Here is a 16,355-nt window from a genome sequence, read left to right on the forward strand (position 1 = left end):
CTCCCCGCGCTGCCCCTGCCCAAATGGGTCCAGCACCCCCGGTCAGCTTCGGCACGCTCCCTTCCTGCCAGGGTCTCTTCTCCCACTTCCATCGCAGGAGAGATGCCACAGGCTGAATTTTGTGTTCGCTCTTCCACATCTTTTGCACAAAGCCTCAGAGTGGCAGTGCTGCCGCAGGCCCTGCACACGCACGGTGTGGCACGGGAGGCTCCGGCAGCAGCACAGCACCTCTCAGCCTCCGCAGCCCGCACGCTGCCACCAAATGCCTTTTACACCCAGGATGACCACATTTCTCAATGCACCCACGAGATAAGCCCCAGGTGAGTGCGCCCACCTCGCCGTCCTGCAGGACCCTCCCCGAGCCCCGCACGGAGCGCACCGAGGCCGGGTCCCCGCGTTTGTTCCCTGCCACCGCAGCCCCGCGGCCAACACACTGCCTGCATTTGGAGGGCTCTGCTCCCACACACGCCCGAGTGCAACAGCCCGTCCACAGCCACGCACAGCGCACATGCCAGTCTGCAAACCTCTGTGCTGGGCAAATTGTCACCAGCTCTCCACAGAATAAACAGCTTAAGGAAGGAGACCCCGCTCTCCTCTCCCCGAGAGGCGATTCGCACGTCACGCAGCAACCCCGGGACACCCCCAGGCAAAGGGCAGCCTTCGTTTCCCCTGCTTGACTCAAACTGACTTTAAGAACTTTCAGATCTTTTTGAAATTAGCACAGAAATCAAGGGGAAGTACTGAAGTGCCCTTAGGCACAACCATATTTTGTTTTCTTACGAAACTGAATTGCTGGCAGCCCGTCCCATGCATACGCTTAGCGTTGGACATTTGAGGCAATGCAGACAAGGAATGCTCACCAGAAGCACGGTTAGTTTTATTCCGTTGGTCTTTTATTAGAAAAGCATTTCTCAAAAGAAGTGCATGTACACGAAGTGAGCGTGTGCACCTTCTCAGAAGCTACACTTTACACCTGCTTTGCTCTGGGATTTGATGTTTTGTCACATGAGGAAATTAGCGATGAGCTTTTGGTATAAGGATCTGATCTATTTTTTCCCCAAACAAATGGAGGAAGACAGAGGGGTTTTGAACCAAACCCTTGCTCCTTGCACAGCTCCCCACGCAAGAGGCAGACCCAAATGTAAAGCTGCACAGAGCAGCAAGGAGCTGCTACGCCTGCTCCAGCAACACTTGTACGTTTCTTAACTGCATTTCAGTTAAAATGTAAACAGAAGCAAGCACACTCATTGATAAGAATTCAAGCGTGTGCACGGCGAAGCATGCAGCCTGCTGCCAACACCACCACAATGCGCTCTCTGACAGCCCGCGACTGTGCCAGGACCTCTAAAGGCAAAGGTCTCTCTCCCCACTCCTGCCCTGTGCACCCAGGAGCCATTCTAAAACACAAATCTCAAAATCAAACAGGAGCTGCTGTTTGCTTTAGCCACAGCCAAACAATCTCTGCGAACGCAGCCTCGCACCTTGGCGGAGAGCTTTGACAGCTCAGCGTCAGCTCACAGCCCGATAAGGCGCGCACGGCAAGCTGCTCCGTGCCCGGCAGCCGCAGCTCCCGAAGCAGAACTGGCTGCAGAGCCGTGCCCAGGGCTCGGGGAACCCAAGCGGGGCTCCTGAGGGCTGCAGCCCCACGGTACAGCGGCACAGAGCCCTGCTCCCGGCCCTCCCGACGCCAGCGCGGAGCTCACCGGGTCTCACCGCGTCTGCGGCTCGGGGCGCACACGGGGGCTGCCCGGCGGCTGCACTTCGGCTGCGCTGATCCCGGCTGGAGGGGGGCGAGGGACCCCCAGGACACCGCTGGGTGCCCCCCCCCGGGCTCCCCGAGGCATCGCCGGGACCGCGCCTGGGGCAGCTCCGTGCCGCGGGGCCGCGCACAGCCCCTGGGGGCACCCCCCCCCGACCCCTCCCCGCGGGAGCGCGCACCCCCGGGACCCCCTTTACCTCCGGGCTCCGCTGCGCCCCCGTCAAAGCGCGATGCCCTGCAGGCGGACAGGCGGACAGCAGGACGGACAGCAGGACGGGCGTGCAGGGGGAGAGGCGGGGGTCCCGGCCCGGCCCCGCTCCGGGCGGGCAGCAGCGAGCCGGGGCCGTGGCTCCGGCCCTTGTCGGGGCGAGCGGCCGCGGGCAGGGGCCGGCTGCGGGCCGGGAGCTGCGGGGGCAGCGCCGCGGAGCCCCGGCCCCCGGCAGCCGGGGCCAATCGCCACGGGGGGGCGGCCCCGGGCTCCCCTCCCCTCCCAGCCCCTCCCCGCCCGTCCCGGCCCCTCCGTGCCCCGGCCCGGCCCGTCCCGCAGGGTCCCCTCCCCTGTGCCCGGGGGGGCACCAGCCCGCGCCCGGCTCCCCCAGCCCATCAAACCCCCCGGGAGGCAAAGCGGGGGCACCACTGAGAGCAGCGGAAAAGCGTTCGCAAGAGGGTGGAGAATAAAATGGGGGAGAGGGGCTGGAAGACAGGGACTAGGAGGAAAAAACCCCATCAGCAGAGCGCTGCTCCCCCGGCTCCTGGGGAGGGGACAGCTGCGGGCAGCCAGAGCTGTCCCAGGGGCTGCATCTCCCCGGGGGGGCTGCGCAGAGCTCCTGGAGCACCCCAGGGACAGGCAGGGTGGGTGCTTTGTTCCCCCACCCCCGTGGGAAGGCTGCAGAGGCCAGGAGGGGGGCACGGCCGGGCGAGGGGAGGGCTCGCGGCACCTTCCGTGGGTTGGAACCGGGCACCAGCACCAGGGCGGCCCCAGGGGCGCACCCGCAGGCGGTGGAAAAAGTGGCTCAGAGCAGGATTTCAAGCATTTTCCACCCGTTTCCTCACGCAAACCGGGAAGGGGGAGAGGCGTGGGGGCAGCGAGGCAGGAAGGCTCCCAGGGGCGACGGGCTACAAACGGGCAGGGATGGGGACAGCACCCAGCTGGCAATGGGGACAGCAGCCAGCCGGTGACCGACACGGACCCCGCGGGCACACACTCACCCCACACACACCGGGGCCAGCTGCATGAAGGCCGGGAGGAGCAGCAGAGGTGCATTTTGCAGGCTGCCCCCTTGCCGGCCGATGAATGGGCCGCATTGAGGCCCCGCGGTATTAATAGCTCCCAGCCCACGGCCGAGGAATGGCAGGGAGCCCACGGGCTCGCCCCGCGCCTGCACAAGGCGCCCAGTGTGCACGTGTGCCCGCGGGGTGCTGAGCACGGGACGGGGGTAACGCTGCCTCCGGCCGGCACGCAGCCCCGCGGGGACGGGGGGAGCAGCACCAGGAACCCGGGGAGAGCAGGGATCACACCGAGCGGGATGCGGGGGGACAAGGGGAGAGGTGGTCCAGAGGGCGTCACTGAGAAGGGCCAGGAAAAGACCCGACAAAGGCCCTTTGAAGCTGGCTGAATAGAGGAAAAGCCATCCGGGGGGGTCAGCGGGCTGCGGGGCTGTGCCCCCCTCCCGGCAGACGATGGGAGCCCAGGGTGCAGGACACCCAAACCAGGAAAAGGTAAGAGGATCAAAGCAATAACCTCTGCCCGGCCCTCCCAGGGGACCTGAAACAGGACCTGCAGAGCTCTGTGCTCCCTCCCAGTGCATCCCCACACACCAGTAAGCAGCTGGGGCTGGGAGCAGGGCAAAGGCACCCTCAGCACCCTCGTTCCTGTGCTGCAGCACCTGATCGTGTCGCATCAGACCCGTGCCTTGGCAGGCAATTCCTGCTTTCCTTGCTGCCCGCAGCCCCCGTCCCGCACCCGCAGCCCCCTCGGTGCTCCCATGGGGCAGGCAGCCCAGCAAAGGGCACCCCCTCCTGGGCAAGGCACACAGCGGCCCGACCAGATGAAAACACCCTGGAAAAACTGAAACAAGCAAAGGCGGTAAATAAAAAAAATTAAAAAAATAGATCGAAGCCATGGGAAATGCCTCTCCGCCCCGCGTGGCCACCCACCACGAGGAGGAAACCCACGCGCCCACAACAAGCACATCCTGGCCAGCCCCCAGCCGGCATTGTCTGCTTCTCTTTTTCCGACGACCAAAGTAAACAGGGGGGCGGGGAGAGCAGCAAAAATTCTCTTTCAGGTGTATAAATAAAAAACGGCCGCAGAGATGAGCAAACCAGGAGCCAGTGTCCCGGGGTAAACTTATTCACAAGCATGTGCTCGGGGGACTCTTGCTCCGCTAATGCAGCTATTATTCATGTTTCATAATTTTCCACCACTGCGGATGGAAAACGGGAGAACCCTGTGACATTTTTGCATCAGCCTGCTCCATCTGGGCTGAAATACGCCTCAGTGCCGGGCGCAGCCTGCACTCGCCACCCGCTCTCGCTCCCGCCCCGCGGAGCCCTGTTTCTGTTTATTTCTGTCTGGCCACCCGGCTGCACAACAGTTGCTCGCTTTTTTTAATCCGGGGCTATAAAAGCTGTCATCTCCACCACCGCCGTGGCAGCCCGTCGCATTTCGGTGTGTCCCCAGCGAATCTGGGCCCCGGACACCACACCAGGATCCCGGGCACGGCCGCAGGTGGCAGAGCCGCACGTGGCCCTATGCTGGGAACGTTACCGGGGCAGAACAGATGGGTTTGTTTCCTCAGAGCACGCAGATAGCGGCAGGTAGCCACCCATGCAGGTTCCCGAGGTGTTATCAGCAAGAAAGAGGGCAACGGGGCGATTTGGCAGCAGGCACCCTGCTGGGGAAAGCAGCTCAGGGCGGACACGAAGCGGCAGCTGGAGCCGGTGCCGCCAGCTGCTCGGGCACAGCAGGCAGCGCCCCGCCAGGGCCGAATTCCCCGGCTTCCAGGGGAGGAGGGCGAGAGGGAGAGCGAGAGAAACTCGGAGACATACGCACAACAGCATCATTCATAGGCGCTGATTTCATAAAACAAGGATCCTGTGTCTGGCCCGGAGCTCAAGGCAATTAAAACAGCAGCCACAGATCTCAAAGAAACAGCAGGAATTTATCTGAGGAATCTGGATTATGTGGCCAGTGCTGAAGCAGAGCAGAAAGCCTCCAGCTCCGGGAAGGTAAACACGCTGGCGAGGAGAGGCAAGCGGCTCAATCACCCCGACTGTTCCTGCCTCACCCACCGTGCCGGGGCCTCCTCCCCGAGTGCGGGGGGACTGCGGTCAGCAGGGGCTGGCCCGTGCTGCGTGGACACGGCACCACCGAGGGGTGGGGACAGCCAGGACCCCCCCGTCCCCACACAGCCACCAGGGCAGGCAGGGCTGGTCTGCAGCCAGGTGCCACCACAGATGCTAACCACTGCGGGGCTGGTACAGGGCTGGGGGGAGAGTGCCCAGGAAGGTTTATCGTTCCAGAGATAACGGTGGCGGTTTGCAAGTCTAAGAAAGTGGCTTTCCATCCTGGCCCAGCCTCGGGAAGCACACGCTGGGCTTACCAAGACACTGAAAGCAGCCACGGTGCTGATTAAACTCACCCCGGTCTTACCAGCACCAGGAGCAACCAGGGCTGGGGGCAGCACCTCCAGGCCGTGCTCGCAGCTCTCCTGCAGGTCCCCAAAGAGGCTCCTGCCCCCCCTGCTCCCCAGCCCACCGGGCTGACGCCCCTGGCTGCAGCACCATGCCAGGAGCCACCACACGGCCACCACACGGCCACCACAGAGCCACCACAGCCACCACAAAGCCGGCTGCACCAGCAGGACCTGAACGGGGCCGTGGGGTGCCCATGTCCCCAGCAGGGTCCCCATGGGGGCTCTGGCGGGGAGGTGGCCGTGGTGTGCTGGCAGCTGACGGCCCTCATACATCTCCCTCTGAGACAAGCACGGCACTGGAAACAGCTGAAATGTTTGCCAGAATACACTGGATCCGATCAATGTTCTCACCGAGCTTTAATGAACTCTCCTCCGCCACGTTCGTAACAGCTTAACTCTGGAAAACTCCATTTCCTCCCTCACCTGCGACAATCTAAGCCGACCTTGCCGTCCCTGAGGAATTACTGCCGTCCATCAGCAGTACTTTGGACCATTCCCAAGGAGACCATTTAGCAGCAGAAGGCACGAGTTGGCAGGTTCAGGATCTGGTTGTTCACGGAGCATTGGAGCAGACTGAGAAACTAAACTACAGTTCCTCTTTCACATAACTCAAAATAAATTGCTTTCAAGATTGTTATCCGCAGGCTGTTATCACAATCATCTTTAAAAGCCACATCAAACCAGTCTCAGCACTGACGTTTGAAATGAAGAAGAATTCCTCAAACATTTTGAACAGTCTCAATACAAAGGCCGATGGAAGTATCATTACAACGCTACCAAACACAAAACAGTCCCCCTTTTTTACGAAATGTACGGGGTTCCTTTTTTTGGAGGGTTGGTGGGAGGCAGGGGATTTTAAAGCCATTTTTTAAGAGAAGAACTTTTATATGTGACAAACTCAGCTTTTCCCCCAAGCATCACGTTTCAGCAGCAGCGGAGGGTCAGCACCACAGAGTGGGCATCGGGTGAAGCATTCAGGAGGGTACAGAGAGGAGCAGGGGTCCGGAGTGCCACAAGCCCACAGGCCCTGGGCTCGAGCCACAGCACTGCAGCAGTTTGCCACCAACCAGGGCGATCTGCGCTGCCCTCGGCAGGGATGCTCTCTTACAGCTGGACCCAGCACTTCTGTTCCCCCCAGTGCTGTCAGCAGCAGGGTGACAGGGGCTCAGACACCCCCTCATGCTCTGAGCACCCAGAAGCCGTTCCAAGGGAGCTGGCTGCAGAGGCAGCGTCAGCACCCGCAGTGCACGCAGTGAGGCCGAAGGCTCTGCCTTACCCAAACACCCCCACAGCTCACCGCAAGCACCCCGAGCCCCGCCAGCAGCGTCGTGTCCCTGCAGCCATCAGCAGCCGTGACCTGTCCCGCTGGCACAGCCCTCAGCCTGCTCAGGCACAGCAGCAAGCACAGACACCGGGCCAGGACGTCACCAAATTCACGCTATTTCAGACCAAAAGTACAGCGAAGCCCCGGGACCCCTCAGCACGTGTTTCCAGGCCACGCTCTGCCCTTCACCCCCCACCTGCCCCCGGGACACCCCCACCGACCGGGTGCCCTGCCCGCTGCCCGGGGCTGGGGGAGCACCGAGCACTCACCCCTCACCCCGAAGCTGGGTGCTCTGCCCCTCCCCACGATGGGAAGGGAGGGAGCGCAGCACCGGGGGAGCCCCGGGGGAGCCGCAGCAGTGCCGGGGGTCCCCACCCGTGCCCACCACCCCCCGATCCGGCCCGGCCCTCACCTGCTGGCCGCAGCCCCGGGGAGCAACCGGAGCCCGACGGCTGCGCCCCGCTCCTGGCCCCGCTCCCGGTGCCGCTCCGGGTCCCGGCCGCTGCCCCCGTGCGGAACGGGCGGCGGCTCCTCCCCGCCGGGGGTGCCCGGGGCCGGGCGGGGCCGCGCACGATCGCAGCCGCCCCCGGGCCGGGAGGGCTCCGGCACCCGGCACCCGGCACCGCCCGGGGCCCCCCCCAACGCGCTCCCGGCCCCCTCGCCCCCCAGGATGAGGCAGGGGGCAGAGCGCTGAGGACATCTCGGGCAGGACCCCGGTGCTCCCCGTTACGAGAAGGAGTTACCACTTGCAGCTCGGGCTGCAAACAGCCCACGCCGCCTTTTTCCATCCGAGCTGTCATGCTTCAACACAAAACCACGTGAATGTCGCAAAGCGCCCGCCACGGTCCTGTTTGCACGGCCCAGGGCCTCCTCCACGCACAGCAAAGCTCTCTCCAGAAGTGCTCTCGGACTGTTCCAGGCACAGGAAACCTTCCCTTTGTGCATTTTTAGCTGGCGTCCACGTAAAGCTCTTACCAGAGAAAGCCCCGCACGGCCAAACCCTTCTTCCAGTTTGCGCTGTCCGTTCCCATGTTCATTTCTGGAGGTACCCACACTCACAGCTTCCCTCGCGATCCCTTTGGTCTCATGCAAACGACTCAGATGCTGCAGACACAAGCAGACTTCCTTGCCTGCAATTTCTTTCCAGCATGTCTCAATCGCTCCCTGCTGCCCCGGGAGGAACTTGACCACGCTGTGCCCACGGCAGCCTCGCCGCCACGGCCGGGGCCTTTCCCTGGCTCGCTCCAGCACAGGAGCAGCCCCCCCTCCAGCAGCTCTTCCCCTCTGCCCTTCAGAGAAATCGCCCACTTCTTGACAGGACCCTGCTGCTCGGAGGGGGAATCTGCATTTTGTTAGCTACAGGAAACGGAAAAACTTCCAGACCCTGAAATGGAAGCCCCCGAAGGACCGGGGGATGCGATGGGGGATGGGAGTCTCAGCTTACTGCAGTGCCTGCTGCTTTTTGGAGTTTTGGAGCATTTTATAGGCAGAAGGGGAACAAGGGCAAGAAACGGCTTGGTTTCACAGGCCGGAGGTGCCTCTCGCTTCTGACAAATAGTTTCCTTGTGATCATTTATTGGAAAAAGTGAGCTGTGGCCAAGTTGATTTTGCTTTTCTTTTAGAGCACTTTTTCTCACTTTGTCTCACGTTGTTTCTCAGGAACAGTCCCCGCGGCACGTGGCAGCGGGCTGCCCTTCAGCCTGGGAAGGAGAGGGTGGCTGGGAAGGCACGGGTTTGTTCAGCAGTGTTTGCTTTTTAGCCTAGAGAGCAGAAAGGTGACAGGAGAACAAACTGAGAGCGTTTCGCATTGCTGTAGGTCAAGATAAAAGCAGGAGCCCTTTGCACGTCCGTCTCAGCCCCGTGCTGGCTGTTGGTGACGCGGGGCTGAGGGTGCGCGCAGCCGGCAGCCCTCGGGAGCTGCTCCTGCAGCCAGCAGGGCGCTGATCCTGGGGAGCTGCTTGGTGGGGTGGGGGCAGCGAGGGCAGCGATGGACGGCACTGAAGCAAAGTCATTGAGGCAGCATGAATTGGCACCTACCGGTGAATACACGGGTATCCATCCCCAGGGCACAGTCAGCAGGACACGACAGAGGCTGCAAACCCCAGCTGCGCCCGGAGGCCTAATTACAAAGGCTGTAGCACCAACCCACCCTCTCACAGAAATTAAAGCAATATGGACAAACATCAGAGAGCTCTGCCGTGCAAAAATAACCTCGAGTTCACAAGGAGGCCAAAGAGAAAATGCTGGAGATTGCATCTCCAGCCAGAGCTGGAGAAAAGAGCTGATGGAAAGAAACACAAACTATTTGTTTTCACTCACACTGCCCCGGCAGGGTGATTTTGGTGTGTACATTCTCATTTAGGAAGTAACTCTCTACTTTCCAAGACACTAGAACAGATCACAAAGCATCTCATGCTACCAAGGGGAGGGCTGACCCCGGTGAGAGGAGAGCGCCCAGGAGCGAGGCCACGGAGGCTGCAGGGGTCGGAGCATCAGGGGCGAGGAGCAGCCCCTTCCCTTCCATTCCCTTCCCTTCCCTTCCCTTCCCTTCCCTTCCCTTCCCTTCCCTTCCCTTCCCTTCCCTTCGGAGAGGACCGAGCACCCCCATCGCGGCCGTCAGAGCGCAGAGCCGGGCAGCACCATGAGTGCTGTCAGGATGCGGCCCCGTCAGGCTCCCTGGGTCGGGCTGGAAGCCACTTTCTGAGCAGGGCAGCGCTTCAGTGCAGCTCCACAGCCCAGCCCAGGGCTGACCCACGGGCAGGCAGGGATGGGAAGGGGAAACGAAGACTGCCTCTCATCACATGGCACGCCAAACCCTCCAGTAATCACATTCAGTTCAGTTTTTCTACTTCCTACCACTTCACTTGTAACCCAGGCTCACTGCCACATCTCCCACCGCGGAGCAGGCGGTGATTTCTCAGAGTTTCACGAGTTCCTGGAGCGGGGTCACCGCAGCCAGCCCGGGCGCCCCGTCCCACCCCGGCGCTGCTCCGCGCGCTCCCTGCAGCTGCCACCCTCCTGTCACGCAGGCGTCCCTCTCCTCCTGCCTGCCAGCGGTGGCAAAAAGCCAGGTCCCAGCCTCCCCCGCTGCCCCCAAGCACAGCACCGCCGGGCACAGGGCACAAGGTGACCTGCGAGCAGGAGGGACGCGCACCCCGGGCACCAGAGCTGCAGGCTGGGGCCAGCAGGAGGAGGAGGAGGAGGAGGAGGAGGAGGAGGAGGAGGAGGGGGAAGAGCAGGAGGGCGATGCTGCCCCGTGCCCACACCACATGTGGGCACCAGTCGGGTGAGAAACGGCAGCCTCACGCCTGAAGCTCCAAATCAGCAGAACCCACTCAAGATCCTTTGTGCAAAGCAAGCTTGGGTAGAAAAAGAATAACTCAGCTGTGACAACACATCAACAAGGGCTAAATTTAGCAGCTTGTTTCTGGAGATCCAGATGCTGGGTAAATACAACCTTATTATTTCACAAAGGGGCAAAAGTTCAGCAGAATCCCTAGTGCTGCTTTTCCCTGTTGTTGCACAATGCCCAGTGGAAGGAGCCCTCGTTGGAAATATTGTATCATCAGCACCGCCTGACACACTTTGTAAAGGTATTTAAGGAAGCTGCCAGCTCAGTCCTCATCTCCCAGCAGTCAGACCGAGGCCACTGCTTAATGACATCTGCAGAGCGTGCTCCCAGACCTGCGTGTGGGGACGCCCGATGCTGCTCTCAACAGGAATTTATTTGGAGGGACGGCGCAATCTCAGCACGCACGGCTTGTGCACGAGCCTTTCCTTTCTGCTTCCAGCAGAACAAAGCGTGGAAAGCCCAGCTGAAGGTCAGAAAGGAAGCGGGGAGCCAGGCCAGCAGTGAGGGGCCGGGCGCTGAGTGGGACTTGTCCGGGGGCACGGGCTCGGTGCCGAGCGGCACGGTGCCCCCGCGCGGGGCAGACCCCGTGGCAGAGCGCCCTGCAGGACACCCAGCAGGGGCACAGGGCTGGGAGCTGTGAAACTCGGGGCAGCACAGACCTGAGTCCTTACCAGGAAACGCTTGGGTTTCATAGGTTGTTTTAGCCAAGGGAAAAAAACACAGCCTCCAAACATTGTTCCCAAATGAGTTTTAGCCACGGATGTGATCTGGCGGAGTCTTCCCTGCCCCTTCCCTCGCACAGGGCTCTCTAACCCCATTAACAAGCTCCTGACATTCACACTGCTAATCTCTCCCTGAAAGGGAAGGGAGACCACCCAGGCTCACCTCCGGAGCTCCTTCACAAAGCACCTTTTGTTGCCCAGGGTTTTCCTGTGCGCCAGGGCTCCTGCAGCAGCCGGGGCGCGGAGCTCACCCCTCGGCGGACGCAAAGCCAGGGCAGGTCCTGGTGGTTGGGAGCAGCACCGCGGGGATCCCCCGGCACATCCTGCGGGCACCGCATTTCCCATTGCGTGCTGACACCGCTCGGCTCAGCAGCACAGCCTGCACCGCTCCTGCCCTGCCCTGCCACGGCTGCGGGTCCCTGCTGGCACCCCCTGCCCGAGGTTGCCCGTGCTGCTCGCATGGAACATCAGGGTTTGGGGGAAAATCGCACTGCTGGCAGAAGGAACCAGGAGCCCCCGCAGAGGCTGGTCCTTTCCTTTCTTCTCATGACCCTGCCCAACCCACAAGGAGAGCGTTCCTGCCCAGAGAAACATTGTCTCAGCTTACCTGCATCTTTTTTATCTTCTAGCAGCGAGAAACACTGTGAAAAGAAAGAAAAATAAATCATTTTGTTATCTTTTTAATTCACATATTCTTAGATTCCTACAGTTTGTGTTCTTCATGCAATCCAGCTCGGTCCCCAGCAAGACTGCCAGGGACGGGGCAGGTGGACAGCCCAGGGCCATCAGATCCACATCACGGGACCACGATGGGGATCAGGAGGACGCGGCTGTCCCCACGCGTGCAGACCCCGGTGCTGTGCCACAGCGCTGCAGGTGGTGCCGTGAGCTGCCCACACAGCACACATCGAGCATCACACCCGGCTCTGCTGCTGCCCCCACAGCCCCTGCACAGCCCTCTGGCCACAGGGCTCTGCTCTTCCTCCTCCTCCTCCTCCTCCCTTGGTATTTTGAGGCCCGGAGGCTGGAGCAGGCAGAGCCGAAGGACGCGTTCTCTGCAGCCCAGTCCCCTTCGGCCACCCCTCGCCACGCGCCCCAGCCCCTCCTCTCTGCAGCTCGGGCTCTGGTTGCCCACACCCGCGGCCCTCCCGTGCGGACACACATCCTACGGGCTTTGGGCGAAAGGCACCACCACGGTGCAGGCAGCACAACTGCTTCTCCAAGACAAATTTCAGAAGAATGCCAGCCTCACCCCCGAGGGCTCAGCGAGCAGCTGTCGCAGGAATCAGCTGCGTTAGGGTCTTTCTCCAGAACAGAACGGGGAGGAAGGCACCGCCGTCCCACGGGAGGAGCCTGCAGCAGCTCCGCTGGAGAGCAGCTCTGGTAGAGGCATGAGAAACAGCTGGAGCAGAGGAAGAGAGGTCCCAGGACATCTGGCCCCTGCCCCAGGGTGAATTCATGCAGGAGCCTTTTTTCCTTTAAGCCACCACATGGGAATTTCGGCAGAGGCTGCAGCCCAGCAAGCCCTAACCCTGGAGCCCGAGGCCCCGAACCAGAGCGCTCGCTCCCTCTCAGGGGCCCTTCTCCTCCCCACATCCAACCTTACTTCCACCACGTGCCCTGCGTTTCCCACACTGAAGGAAGAGGCCACTGCAGGTCGGTGGGACTCGAGCAGCCTGTGAAGGAAGCTGCCGGGCTTCAGCCCCCGTGCTGGGGGCTCTCTGGGCACCAGACAGAAAAAGCAGCACCGGGTCGATGCCTGCACTGAGCTGGGGCAGGCTCCGGGAAAGTGGGACCCCAAATGTGCCCTCGGTACCTTTGTGGCTGTTGGTTGGAGGGGAGCTGCCCACGCCTTTATCACATTAGGAGGCTCTGGGGGGCGATGCTTCACCCCTCCCGGTGCAGAGGCTGGAGCTGGGGTACCGCTGCTGCCCTGCAGAGCTTGTGTCTGCAGGATGGGCTCCTTGGGCATTCCCAAACCTCCTTCCCCAGGGAGAAACCCGGGCAGGCGGCTGCTGCCACGTGCTGTCCCCTCCAGGGGTCCTGTGCAGCATCCTCGGTGCCACGTGCGGCACACGGGGAGCTGGAGAGCGTCCGCGCTGGGTGGCGAGATGATCCCCAGGACCTCTCTCGGATCCACCATCACCAGCTCCCCAGACATCAGCCCTGCAGCCCCCGGGCCTTCTGCTTCCCACAAAACCTTCCACCCGGCCACGGCCCCACCTCGTTTAACCCGGGAAGCTTTAACCCCACTGACAGAGCCCTGCGCATTTCTCTGCCTTCAGGAAATTCTTCTGCCTCCCGTAGCGAGTAGCTGAGCAACACAGGCACAGGGAGGGAAAAAAGGAGGAAAAAAAAGGCCAAAGCAGAGCCCTCACCCGCGACATCCCCGTTGCATTTGGAACACGGAGCAGCCACATCCTCGGGCCCTGCGAGCACCGAACACCCCTGGGCAGCTCTCAGCCCAGCTGAGCAGACCGGGAACATCGCTGCCCCGTGTGCCCCCCACCTCTGTGCTCCCGGGGAGCTCCCACCCTGGCCCCACTCACTGCCAGGGCAGCTCCGTGCTGCTCACACCTCTCCGCGAGGATTTTCCTTTCCCCGCAGCAGGTAGCTGGGGGCAGCGAGGGGAGGGAACCTCAGCCTTCTTCTCCAGGGCTTGTCCCCCTGGGACAGCCCCTCTGTGCCAGCTCAAGGCCCAGCCGCCCCACGGCAAACGTCCCCAGCAGCCCTGGGGTGCCTGCACTGCCCTGACATGCAGGCACCTGGCGGTGAGGTTCACGTGGGAAATGTGCAGCTGGGGGGCTGGGGACAGCCAGGACAGGAGGTGTCCCACGGAGACCCCCAGGTGCCACCCCAGACGGGCAATGGGAGCCTTCATCGGGCACGAGGCTGCGGGTGGGTGCTGGGTGCGCCCAGCACCGAGGGACGGAGCCGGGATGGAGCCGGGATGGAGCCGGGACACGATGCAGGGGACGCGCCCCGGTCCCTGCCACAGCATCTCTGCCAGTGAGATGACGATGACAACAGCTTGCAGGGACAAGGAGGGTTAACGAGGATGTGCTAAGCTCTCTGGAGACAGCAGGGACAAGACAGCTATTAATATTATTAATGAATTGCACAAATGTTATTTTTAGACTTAACTATTCTGAGCTTTGTATTGAAACCCCCGGGGAAGAGCCTGCATTCCACAGGCGCTTCACCCCTGCAGACCCTCGCCTGGTGCAGTGATTTTTGTGCTTTTTCCAACCTGGTGCTCCCGAAACCCACACTAACGGTATCCCCAAAACCTACCCCTCATACCTCACACAGGTGTGACACAACAGAACTAACACAACAGGCAGGGATGGGCTAACAGAGCGTTGTGCTTTAAGCCCAGATGAAAAATGCCAGATGCCACGGAACGACTGCTGCAGGAAATTAAAAACCCAGGGCCTCCGGCCCCCATCCTTGCTCCGCCATCCCGCTCTCAGCCGCCCTGCGTTCAGGTTGGCATGGCCAGAGGCACAACCAGCCCCGTGCACGGCCCTGGGCTGTGCTGGCACAGCCCAGGCCTCCAGGTGAGCTCCTTGCGTGCAGCAGGACGGCCCCAGGGCTGCAGGCACGGACCAGGGCTCCCCATGGAAGCGGGGCCGGTGCCACACGCGTGTGCACAAAGAGGCGTGCGCTGCCCTCCTGCAGCCACGACCCCATGGACGGGCAGGACCTGACCCAGGCAGAGGAAAGGTTTCTGGCCGTGAGTGCTCACGTTAAGGAGAGGGACGAGATTTGTTCTACTTATCAATAAGAGCTCAGAAGCAGCTGCCTACCAACAAAATAGGGAAGGGGGGAGGAATGCACCTCGGGATTACAGCAGAGAGGGACCGCTCGTTATTGCCAGCGGTTTGCAATGAGCCTGGACATGGGGGGAACGCAGGGAGAGGAACCCGAACCCTCTGCTGCCACGTCCCGCAGACCCACAGCGGGCAGGGAGGGCACCCGAGCCAGCAGCACACACACACACAGCACCCAGTGGCACCACTGAGCCAGTCCCCATGGGGCACGTCCCAAACCCTCCTCTCGCCGGGTGTCACGGGCACGACGTCGCCCCACGGCACGCACCGGGCAGCACCGGTGCCACCTCCCCGCTCCGTCCCGGCCTGGCCTCGGGGCGGCTCTCCCTGGGGACCAGCGGGGAGCGCGCCCCCGGCGCTGCTTAAAGGGCAGCTCCTTACCTTGGCTCTTTTGAAGCAAGCCCAGAAAAAGTCCAGCAGGGGCATGATGTGCCCGGGGCAGGCGCTCGCCGGGCGCTAGAGCGCGGGGAGACCCCCGGCCCCGGGGCGAGCGCGGCGCGGAGCACCCATGGGTGCCGGTGCGGCAGAGCCGCGGGCAGGCAGCGGCTGCGGGCAGGGCTCGGCGCAGGCAGCCGAGGGAGGGCCGGGCAGGGAGCCCTGCCCGCGAGGGCGGGACGCGGATTCAAACCCTGCACCGTTACTCAGTTGGTCGCGGATCGCGATGAAATTCCCCGTTGAGAAGCCGCCGGCGGTGCTTGCGCCGGGGGGAGAGGGAAAAGAAACGGCCCCGGAGCCGCCGCTGTCAAAGGCGCACGGAGGGCGTCGGAAACCCAACCCCAGCTGGTTTCGATTTTCACTCCGGCCCCGGCTCCAGCCCGTTAGGAGCGGTCACGGAGGCGCTCGCAGAGGGCTCCCAGCAGCTCCGCTCCCCCGGGACAAACCTTCCCCAGCGCCCTCGGGGCGTTTCCCCGGGTCCCCTGCAAGAGGGGCCCCGCGGTGAGCCTGCGGCAGCCACCCCAGCTGGGAGAAAACTGGGGGGGGGAAAGAAAAAAACAGTCACCAAACATGGCCCGGCCATTCATTTTGACTCTATTCACAGCTATTCACAGCTCCTTATCTTCCTCCTGCAAACATTTGTGTAAGCTTAGCATTTGTTTGCAAGAAAGACCATAATAAAAGGAAGTGCCACAAAGTCCTGTGCAAGCAGCCGGGCGTTGGGTACACAGCCTCCAGGCTGGAATAAGCCTTGGTGTGCACACCAGGAAAAAAACACCGGGTTGTGATTTATGAGATTATTTCAGAACAAGCAAGGCCGGGCTGACAGCAGGGCTCAGCCACCCGGATCTCACCGCGGACCAGCAGCAGCACCAGGACAGCGGGGGGGACCCAGCCCCCCGTGACAAGCCACCGATTTTAGCACCCCCCCGGCAGCCTCCCACCTGCCCCTCGCTGGCTCCCCAGAGCACCCCAGAGCTTCCCAGTGCTTCCCGTGGGTTTTCCCGCAGGAGCAGGGGATCCTGAATCCTGAGTGCCTGCAAAGCGCTCTGCCAGGCCAGGGGGTGGGCAGGGGCACGAGTGTGGGGGTACCCGGCTCCCCTGCCCATCTGCAGGGGTTTGGTGCAGACACATCCATCGCTGCCTTCGCAGCCCGTGCCGGGCGCGAGGCCAGCTCTCACAGGAAGGATGCCTGGAGGGGAGCAGAGCTCTCTGGGCTCCCTTCCGTCTGC

The 16,355-nt window shown here is 62.2% G+C and overlaps 1 protein-coding gene across 2 annotated transcripts in view; it reads right to left on the reverse strand.

The window, feature by feature from the left end:
- Positions 1 to 2,105, reverse strand: part of STARD8 (StAR related lipid transfer domain containing 8) — a 35,614-nt gene extending 33,509 nt beyond the window's left edge. For both annotated transcript variants that reach the window (XM_032196504.1, XM_032196506.1), the window contains exon 1: positions 1,957 to 2,105. The gene's annotated coding sequence lies outside the window, so the exon portion shown is untranslated. The remainder of the gene's footprint in view (positions 1 to 1,956) is intronic.
- Between the last annotated feature and the right edge of the window lie 14,250 nt (positions 2,106 to 16,355).

This window comes from Aythya fuligula, chromosome 13 (assembly GCF_009819795.1).
Source record: "Aythya fuligula isolate bAytFul2 chromosome 13, bAytFul2.pri, whole genome shotgun sequence".
Taxonomy (NCBI): Eukaryota; Metazoa; Chordata; class Aves; order Anseriformes; family Anatidae; genus Aythya; species Aythya fuligula.